The sequence below is a fragment of the Protopterus annectens genome, chromosome 2.part1 (assembly GCF_019279795.1).
Source record: "Protopterus annectens isolate FY-2018-M chromosome 2.part1, PAN1.0, whole genome shotgun sequence".
In the NCBI taxonomy this organism is placed as follows: domain Eukaryota; kingdom Metazoa; phylum Chordata; order Ceratodontiformes; family Protopteridae; genus Protopterus; species Protopterus annectens.
Window position 1 is genome coordinate 1,784,885,511 of NC_056729.1, and position 8,706 is coordinate 1,784,894,216.

The following is an 8,706-nucleotide window of genomic DNA, read 5'->3' on the forward strand; positions in this document are numbered from 1 at the left end:
GATGTAAGTCATAAAGTGAACCAGGAATTTAAAACAAAATATAACAGAATACTTCATATTATCATTGATCTACCATCTAGTATGCATTACTGTCATCTGAAAAAACTAAAGGTGGTGGATATGAATCGGGTACCAGTAGCTCCATTGTTTTCTAATGTTGCAAAAATGGTATGGGTATTTGTTGATGCTAAGTCTGTTGAGGAGCCAAGCCACTTCAACCTAAACCAAGGGTCTGTGCTAATGTTAGGAGGGGTCTGTCTATCCCTATTTGTCAGTGTGTGCCTGCCATAAAGTCCAACAGCCCTGAGTCAATAAGCTACTGCCCAGATGGTGTCAAGTACCCCAGCCTGGGATACCAGAGAAAGCTCAGATGAGCAAAAGCAGGACGTAAAACTGATCAACTTGAAGAAAAAGGAATAAAGGATCACTGCCTTGAAGACAGGTTCACTGACTTGATGCAGCTTGGAAGTGGATGACATGATGGTAAGAAGAAGGCTGGACATCCTGTGTATAAAGTAGACAAGGTTGAAGGCAGTGCAGACATTTCACTTGGTTGATGATTCAGAGTCTACTACTCAAGGGGAAGACAGGTTATAAATGGTGTGGGAATTGTGGTGACAGAGTCTTCTGAAGACAGTGAACCATGTCATTAGCATTATTGACAGACTCAAGTGGTCTAGTAAAGATAGGGCAGTATTCATGATCTCAGCCTATATCCCCCCCGCCACGGTTGTGATGACAATGAAGAGGGCATTCAGGCAATAAATTACATGACCTACTAGATAAAGAGGGGCAAAATGAGTTGGTGCTTATAATGGGGGACCTGAATGCTCATATGAGCAAACAGAACAGGATATGAGGACTTCCTAGGTCCCTGTCAGTGGACCATCAGGAAAAAGGAGATTCTATTCCAGCTTTTTGTTTGGCAAATTGTATTTGCTTAATGATATTTATTTATTCTTTGTCAGCCACTTTAGTTCCACTAGGCTAGAAGCCTCTTTTCATGGTGGTATTTATACTTCTAGGGAAAATTTGGCCAGGTCATTGGTAAAGTTCCCCTATACTTTACTGTAGATGCCATGGAATTCTTTTAAATCTACCTGAGCTTCCACAAACTTTTTTAGATGGGACCTCAGTTTAGTATCTAATTTGAAAGCTTACATACTCAGAAATACAACATCCCTCCTATGCTGCACTGCAGTGTCAGCAACCCATTGACCTGGTGTGGGAATAGAACCCACAGTCTTCTGCATCTGTTGTGCCATTGACACTGCAGCATAATAGTTCCTATTCATAAAAAATGAACTAGTCATAGGTGACTCGATAGTGAGGCACACTGATGTCCCACTCACTAGGTTGAATAAGGAGAAAGTAACAGTCAGCCGCCTGTCAGGCGCCAGAATCCACCACATAACGAATGCATTCAGGTCCCTCAACAAGAGGTACAAATATGACTCTTTCATTGTACATGTGGGTGTGAATGACCTGAGATGTACCTCCCTGGACTACAAGAAAAAAGAGACATGGAGGAGCTCTCGGATTATGTAGCCCAGGCAGTTATGACCCAAGCCCTGAGCAGCATCCTACCATCACCCAAAATGATACCACAGTACAAGCAGAAAATGATTGATTTCAACAATTGGCTAAGTTTCTGGTGTCATTCTAAGAGGATCCAGTATCAGTCTGCCTGGGATGACATGACTGACAGACCTCAATGCTTTGCAGGAGATGGCCTGCATCTGTCACCCCTGAGCTTCCGGATATTGGCCAAAGATCTTGCCACCCCTATAGTGCCTTTTTTAGGTGGTGTTCCAAAGACCAAATTGCCACCGTAACAGCTACAAACAAATGCAACATGAGGGTCATGCTGCTCAGCGCTAGAAGTCTAAATCTCAAAATGCACTCACTCAAAGCACTCCTTAAAATGGAGAACATCAACATTTGTGCTGTAACAGAGACCTGGTTCAATGCAGCAGAAAGCATTCCTGCACTACCAGACTATAATTCATTCCGCACCTTTTAGACCGAGAACTTGGACCGAAACTCCAAAGCCAGTGGTGTATCCATATTCATAAAGGATGCACACACCTCTAGACTGGTAGCCCAACATAATGCATCTGAGATACTTCAGATGCAACTAACATTGGTTAAGACAGTGATTCAGGTTGTAGCCTGCTATAGGTCCCCACCATGTCCCGAGAATCACACTCCACATTCCTAAGCACCCTGGAGAATATTAGGGTCTAGCCTAACAGTATCATACAGGGTGACTTCAACTACTTCTCCATTAACTGGGAAAACTACTCCTGTACCAATACACTTGCCTAGTTTTTCCTGGAATTCATTCATTCCAATCCTCTGGACCAGGGCATTCTTCCCCCTACTAAAGGTAGCAACATCCTTGACCTGTTCATTACTAACATTGTCGACCGTTGCTCTACACCAATAGTCAACTCCTCCTTGGTTAGATCCGACCACAGACTAATCCCCTTGGAAATCCACATCCCTCCAACCCCCCGCAAAGGTAACCACCATGAAAAACTTCTCCAAAGCTAACTTTGGGCTCTTAAAAACAGAGGTGGCTAACTTCACGGCACCCATGCAAATGGAGAATAGTTGCATGACCACTGAATCATACACCAATGCACTGTACAAACATGTACACAAATGCATGGATCTCGCCATACCCAATAAAACCAAGACACTCTCCTCCAAAAAAAGGAAGCCAATCTGGTGGTCCCCTGCCATAGACAAACTCCAAAACAGAAGAAGGAAACTGATGTGGAATAAGGTAAAGTCCCAAGATTGGAAAAACTCCCTTATCAGCTTCAACAAATAGTTGAGATCCCTCATCAAATCCTCTAAAGCTAGCTATAAAAACAGAATTGAAGCAGATAATAAAGAGAACCACAAGGCCTTCTATACTTATGTAAAGAATCTCCACAGCAATACCCAGATTTGCGCTGAGCTACTGCACAATAGTACCTCCTATATAGAGCCAACAGATATTGCCAATATACTGGTTGACAGATTCAGTGCTAACCTTACCCCTCTATCCCCCAAAAGGACCACTCACAATACCAGTAGGTTGCCAGGCACCTAGTTTTATTGCTGCACAGTTTAAAACAGCACTGTCCAAGGCCAAGAATATAGCTTCTATGGAACAAGACAATATCCCTGGCTGTGTTCTACATGAACTACAGAGTGAAATGGCACCACACTTGTGTGCCCTCTTCAATCACAGCCTCAACTCAGGCTTTGTCCCTACCAAATGGTGCACAGCTACAGTCATCCCTCTCCACAAAGGAAGAGCGACTACAGACCCTGGGAAATATCACCCCATTAGCCTGATGAGTCTGATATGCAAAGCTATGGAACACATCATCATATTTATTTATTTATTTAACATTTGTTAACCGGGCTAGTCTAGCTGGATATATGTCCATTTTCTGTAGAGGCCCGGGAAGAAAAGCTCCACAAAGAACAGTCAATTTAAAACAAATCAAAGTTTTTGGGTATGTATAGACAAAAAGACATAGATAATAGTTTACAAGTGACAACAACACAGCAAAAATAAAAAGAAAAAAAACACAAACTTTTTTTTTTTTTTTAGGAAAGTACAAGGAGTAGGGAGGGGAGTAATAGTGGAAGAAAAGACACAAGGAAAGTGGGGAGAGAAATGTAGAGAGGTTTGGAAAAAGTAAGGTAGAAAGGAGAAGTAATATCTTATATGAGGAGCTTGGAGAAGGTACTTCATAGTAAGATTTTAAGTGACCGAAGGAATGAGAAGAGAGTAAGGAGGATGTGCTTAGGACGCGAGAAATAGTGATAGAAAGGATGAGAGATTTTAGTCTGGGCTGCTGCATGGGCAGACCAGTGGTTAGTGAGATGAAGAGTGAGGAAGAGGAGATCATAGTGAGGTCCTTAGGAAGAAGGTTCCAACTTTTCCCCACTGTGTAGGAGAAAAGTGAGTCACCTGCTTTGTTATTAGATTTGTGTATGGATACTAAAAGTTTGTGTGAAGAGCGAAGGTTAGAAAGATTTTTATAGGGACTAATAAGTTTGGTAAGGATAGGTGTTTTTTCAGGGAAGTAAAGGATTTTTTGGGTGATTATAAGTTGCTGAGATAAAAGCTGATTATCAAGTTCAAGGCAGCCAAGTTGTTTTAAATTTAGGCAATGGTGAGATCTAAAAGGCGAGCTGGTAGCAAATCTGGCTATATTATTGTAGGCGGTAGTTAATTTGTTCAGGTTAGTTTTAGATAGGTTTGTGAATAAAGGTGATGCATACAGGAGAGTAGAGATAAGATGGGTGTGAGCAATGGTAATTCTGGCTGTAGGAGTAAGGAAAGGCTTGATTTTGTAGAGAGAGCCAAGCTTTTTGTTAGTAGATTTAATGGTGGTATTAATATGTGTCATAGTTTAGGTAATGATCGATAGTAACACCTAAAAGTTTGGTTGTTGTGTCAGGAGATATGACTGTGCTGTTTTTAGATATGATGGAGAAGTGGAGTGGTGGAGATTTTTGTGTGGGTGTGAACAACAAAAGTTTAGTTTTTTTAGGGTTAAGGAGGAGACATTGCTGTAAAAAACACTCTTCCACAAGCTGAAATACATTTTGGGTGAGATTGAAGTTCAGATGGGTTAGAGGCTGAGGAGACTAAGGTGGAGTCATCTGCATACTGAATGGTTACAGCTTGGGGGATGCTAGAAGCAAGATCATTGATAAATATGGAAAATAAAAGGGGACCTAAGATAGATCCTTGGGGGACTCCAAGGGAGACAGGAAGAGGGGAGGATAGAGTGTTTTCCCAGAGGACTGCCTGTTTTCGATTGTCTAGGTAAGACTTAAACCATTGTAGTGCCAGAGCGTCAAGTGAGAGTGATTTCAGAAGATTCAAGAGTATTTGATGATTAACCATGTCAAATGCTTTGGAGAGATCTATAAAGACAGCAGAAGAGAGGATATTATTGTTGCGTTTTTTATTTATGTGATCAGTAAAGGAAAGAAGGGCAGTAGTAGTGCTATGGGAGGGATGAAATCCATGCTGGGAGGGAGCCAGTAGTCCATTAAGAAGGAGGTGGTCGAGCATTTTTAGGTGAATACATTTTTCCATGATTTTAGCTAAGGGAGAAAGTAGGGCAATTGGATGGAAGTTTGAAAGTTCTGACGAGGTTCCACCCTTATGAAGGGGAATAATATGGGAGATCTTCCAGATGGAAGGGATAGTGTCTTCTTTGATGGTTCTGTTTATAAGAATAGAGACAGGGTAGGCGATTGCTTTGGCTGCAGTTTGTAGATATTGAGCAGGTAATAAGTCAGCAGAGGGGGTTGAGGGTCTGAGTTTTAGAAGGAGGGTACAGATGAGGGATGTAGAGACAGGTTGTAGATGGAAAGTGGGAGGAGTTGGAAAGGAGGAGAGTGGTGAAAGAGATGCCACGGGAGGAAGGGAGTTAGCAAGTGACTGGATAGCTCCAGTAAAGAAGTCGTTAAAGGAGTCAGCTATCTGTTTAGGAGTGTTTTCAGTAGTAGTGGCAGGGGTGGGTGTCTTAGTTGTGCCAGGGTGAAGTAAAGTATTGATACCTGTCCAGAATTTCTTAGGGTTTTGGTGGTTATTTTGTTGGAGGTGAAGGAAAAAGTTTTTTTTGTCAAGTTGTACAGATGATTTAGTGGAGTTTCTAAACTGTTTAAATTTAGTGTGATCAGAAGGGTCTTTAGAAGCACGCCATTTTGACCAGAGTTTGTTTCTTAGCAACATTTTGCGCTTAGTTTCTTTTGTAAGCCAGGGTGCAATTTTTGCTCTATTTTTAAGAATGCGGATAGGGCGTGGAGGTTAAGAATTTCAAGGAATTTTGAATTAAAGTAGGCTACTGCTTCATCAAGTTGTAGGTATTTTAGGGGTGACCAGTTACAGAGTCTAAGTTCATTTTGGAAGCATTCAGGGTTAAAGTTTTTGTTGGAGCGTATGGTTTTGAGACTTATAGGTCTAACTATATTGGACTTATGTCGAAGTAAGTAAGTTAGAAAGTGATCACTCATATCTTCTGGGAGGGTGCCTACTGAGTAGAATGTGGGGGAGGTATTTATTAGAATACAGTCAAGGATGGATTCTTTTTTGGTGGGTTTGTGGATGCGAGTGGGTGAGGAGACAATTTGAGTAAAGCCATGCAGATTAATGTGGTTAGAAGGGGCACTGTCATTACAGATATTCCAGTCAATGTTATAGTCGCCAAGTACTATGGTTTCTTGTGGATATGAAGTGGATAGCCAGCTAAGGATATTTTCAAGGAGGTTGATGTTGTTGCCAGGTGGAATGTAAGAGCACAGAATAGACCTAATAAATAAGGATATAGGGAATCTCCAAACTCTGGATCCTACATAGTTTGATTTTGTGAAGGGTAGAATATGCCTGCTCAACTTAGTTGACTTCTTTGAGTCAGTCACCAGAGATGTGGATAAAGGAAAGGTGGTTCATACAGCCTACCATGATCTGGCCAAGGCTTTTGATACCATTCCCCACTCAGGAATCATAGGAAAACATAATAAGCTAGGCATCAACCCCTATAATTCAAAGTGGGCTGCAAACTGGCCCACAGATAGAACCCACAGTGTGAAAGTAGCTGACTCCAAATCAGACTGCAGACCAGTCATGAGAGGAGTCCCACAGGGTTTAGTCCTGGGTCCTCTCCTGTTTGGTATCTACTCCTCTAAGTCCAGGCCAACACGAAGGGATTCTGGCTGACAAAGTTTGCAGATGATTGCAAGTTGGGAGCTATTATTAACTCCCCAAGTGATGTTGACATCCTACAGAAAAGCTTCACTGAGACCAAAAACTGTTGTCAGGACCATGATCTTAAGTTCAATGCCAAAAAATGTGTCATCATCTCTCTTGCGAAAAACCCAGTTCCCTTGAATTACCAAACTGATGGTAGTCCACTGAACACAGAAGGTGTTATAAGAGATTTGGGAACACAGGTTGACAGCAGCCTCTCTTTTGACCACCACATTGCCACTCTGGTCAGAAAGTCCTTCTATGTGGTACATCTCATTACTAATGGTTTTGCATCCAGGAAGAAAGAGATCATTGTCTCCCTCTACTCTTCCCTCATTAGGCCAATCATTGGCCTCATTTGGCATGTACCTCACTAGACACCTGCAACAACTAGAGAGGCTACAAAAGTACCTCACAAAGAGGATCCTAGGCCTTAAACACTTGTCTTATATGGGCAGACTCAAAAAAATCCAACTATTCTATGTCTCATATCGCCTAATTAAGAGGCGATCTCTGCTTGACTTACAAAGCCATGTCTGACCCAGCTCTGTAAGAAATGCTACATTGAAAGAAATCCCAATCCCTCTGCACCACATGCTCCAGAGACCTCAACCTCATTACCACAATCAACAGAACATGCTGGAGGGACAGTTCATAACCCAGAGACTGCCTAAGCTCTGGAATAGATTTCCCATACATTTCAAGCAGAGCACCTCACTGGCCCTCTTCAAGAGAAATCTTGATGTGTGAATGGGAAATAGAAAATTCACCCCGGGGATTACCTCAGTGGCTCTACTCGACAAGGGCATTGGGAACTAAGGGCGGGTGGCACGATGCCAGGGTAATCCTATGGGCTAGGCTTGTAAAGGCTCCAGGGCCATTAGCCTAGTACACACCTATGAACCTATAAATAGAGCTGCATATTTATCAATTTATACAATTGCTGGATCCTTCACTCAGACTATTTATTGTTGTTGTAATGCAACAACTAAAAGAAGAACTAAGTAAAGTAGCATATCTCCGATATCAATTTTGCCCATGTAAATTATAGATCATAGGTTAGTACTAAGCTAACTGCCCTTACAAGCCTAGCTAATTATCTCTTGTGAGACTCAAACCCTGCACCTTATATTTGTAAGGCAAATAACTTAACCATTAGGCCACCATCCCAACACCCTATCAACACACACAGATTAGCAACCTAAACAGGTTTCTTAGTTGATTTTTTAATATAAAAATATGTCAGGCTTAGAAATCAAGGATTATTTGCAGCTTTTGTGAACTTGGAAGCCACCTCTGATAACATGAAAGCAAGGTGTGATGGGATATAATCAGAAAGAAGTGTTTTCTCCAGTCTTGATAGTAGTGATATTAGCTATAGGACAGTAAGACTGCTCATGTATGAATAACTAAAACAGCTCATTATTTATTTATTTATTTTACATGTGTTTACCAGGAAAGTCCGACTGGATATATGTCCATTTTCAGCAGAGGCCCGGGGAGAAAAGCTCCAGTAAGCAGAGTACAATTACACTAGGAACAATAGAAACATTTAGAGATAAGTATAATTTGCAGTTTTCAGTATGGTTACAAACATAGATAAAACATAGTTGACTAAATCAGATCAGGCAAGTTTCAGACAATAATACACTCAGTTATGGGCTATGATTGAAATGCTTAGGGAGAGTTTGCAGGATCAACGGGTGGTGATTAGTCAGGGTTTAAGCAGGGGCATTACCAATGCTGCTGGAAGTGTAATTTGAGGCTTTTTTTGAACTAGGTTAAAGAGGATTGGTAAGTAAGTTCGGCAGGTAGCCTATTCCAAGTTTTGCCTACTGAGTTGGAGAATAGAGAGTCCACAGCCACATTTATGGTCTTACTTGTTTGTACCAGCAGTTTGTCAGCAGGGAGTAGTGACCTCAGGTTGCTGTATG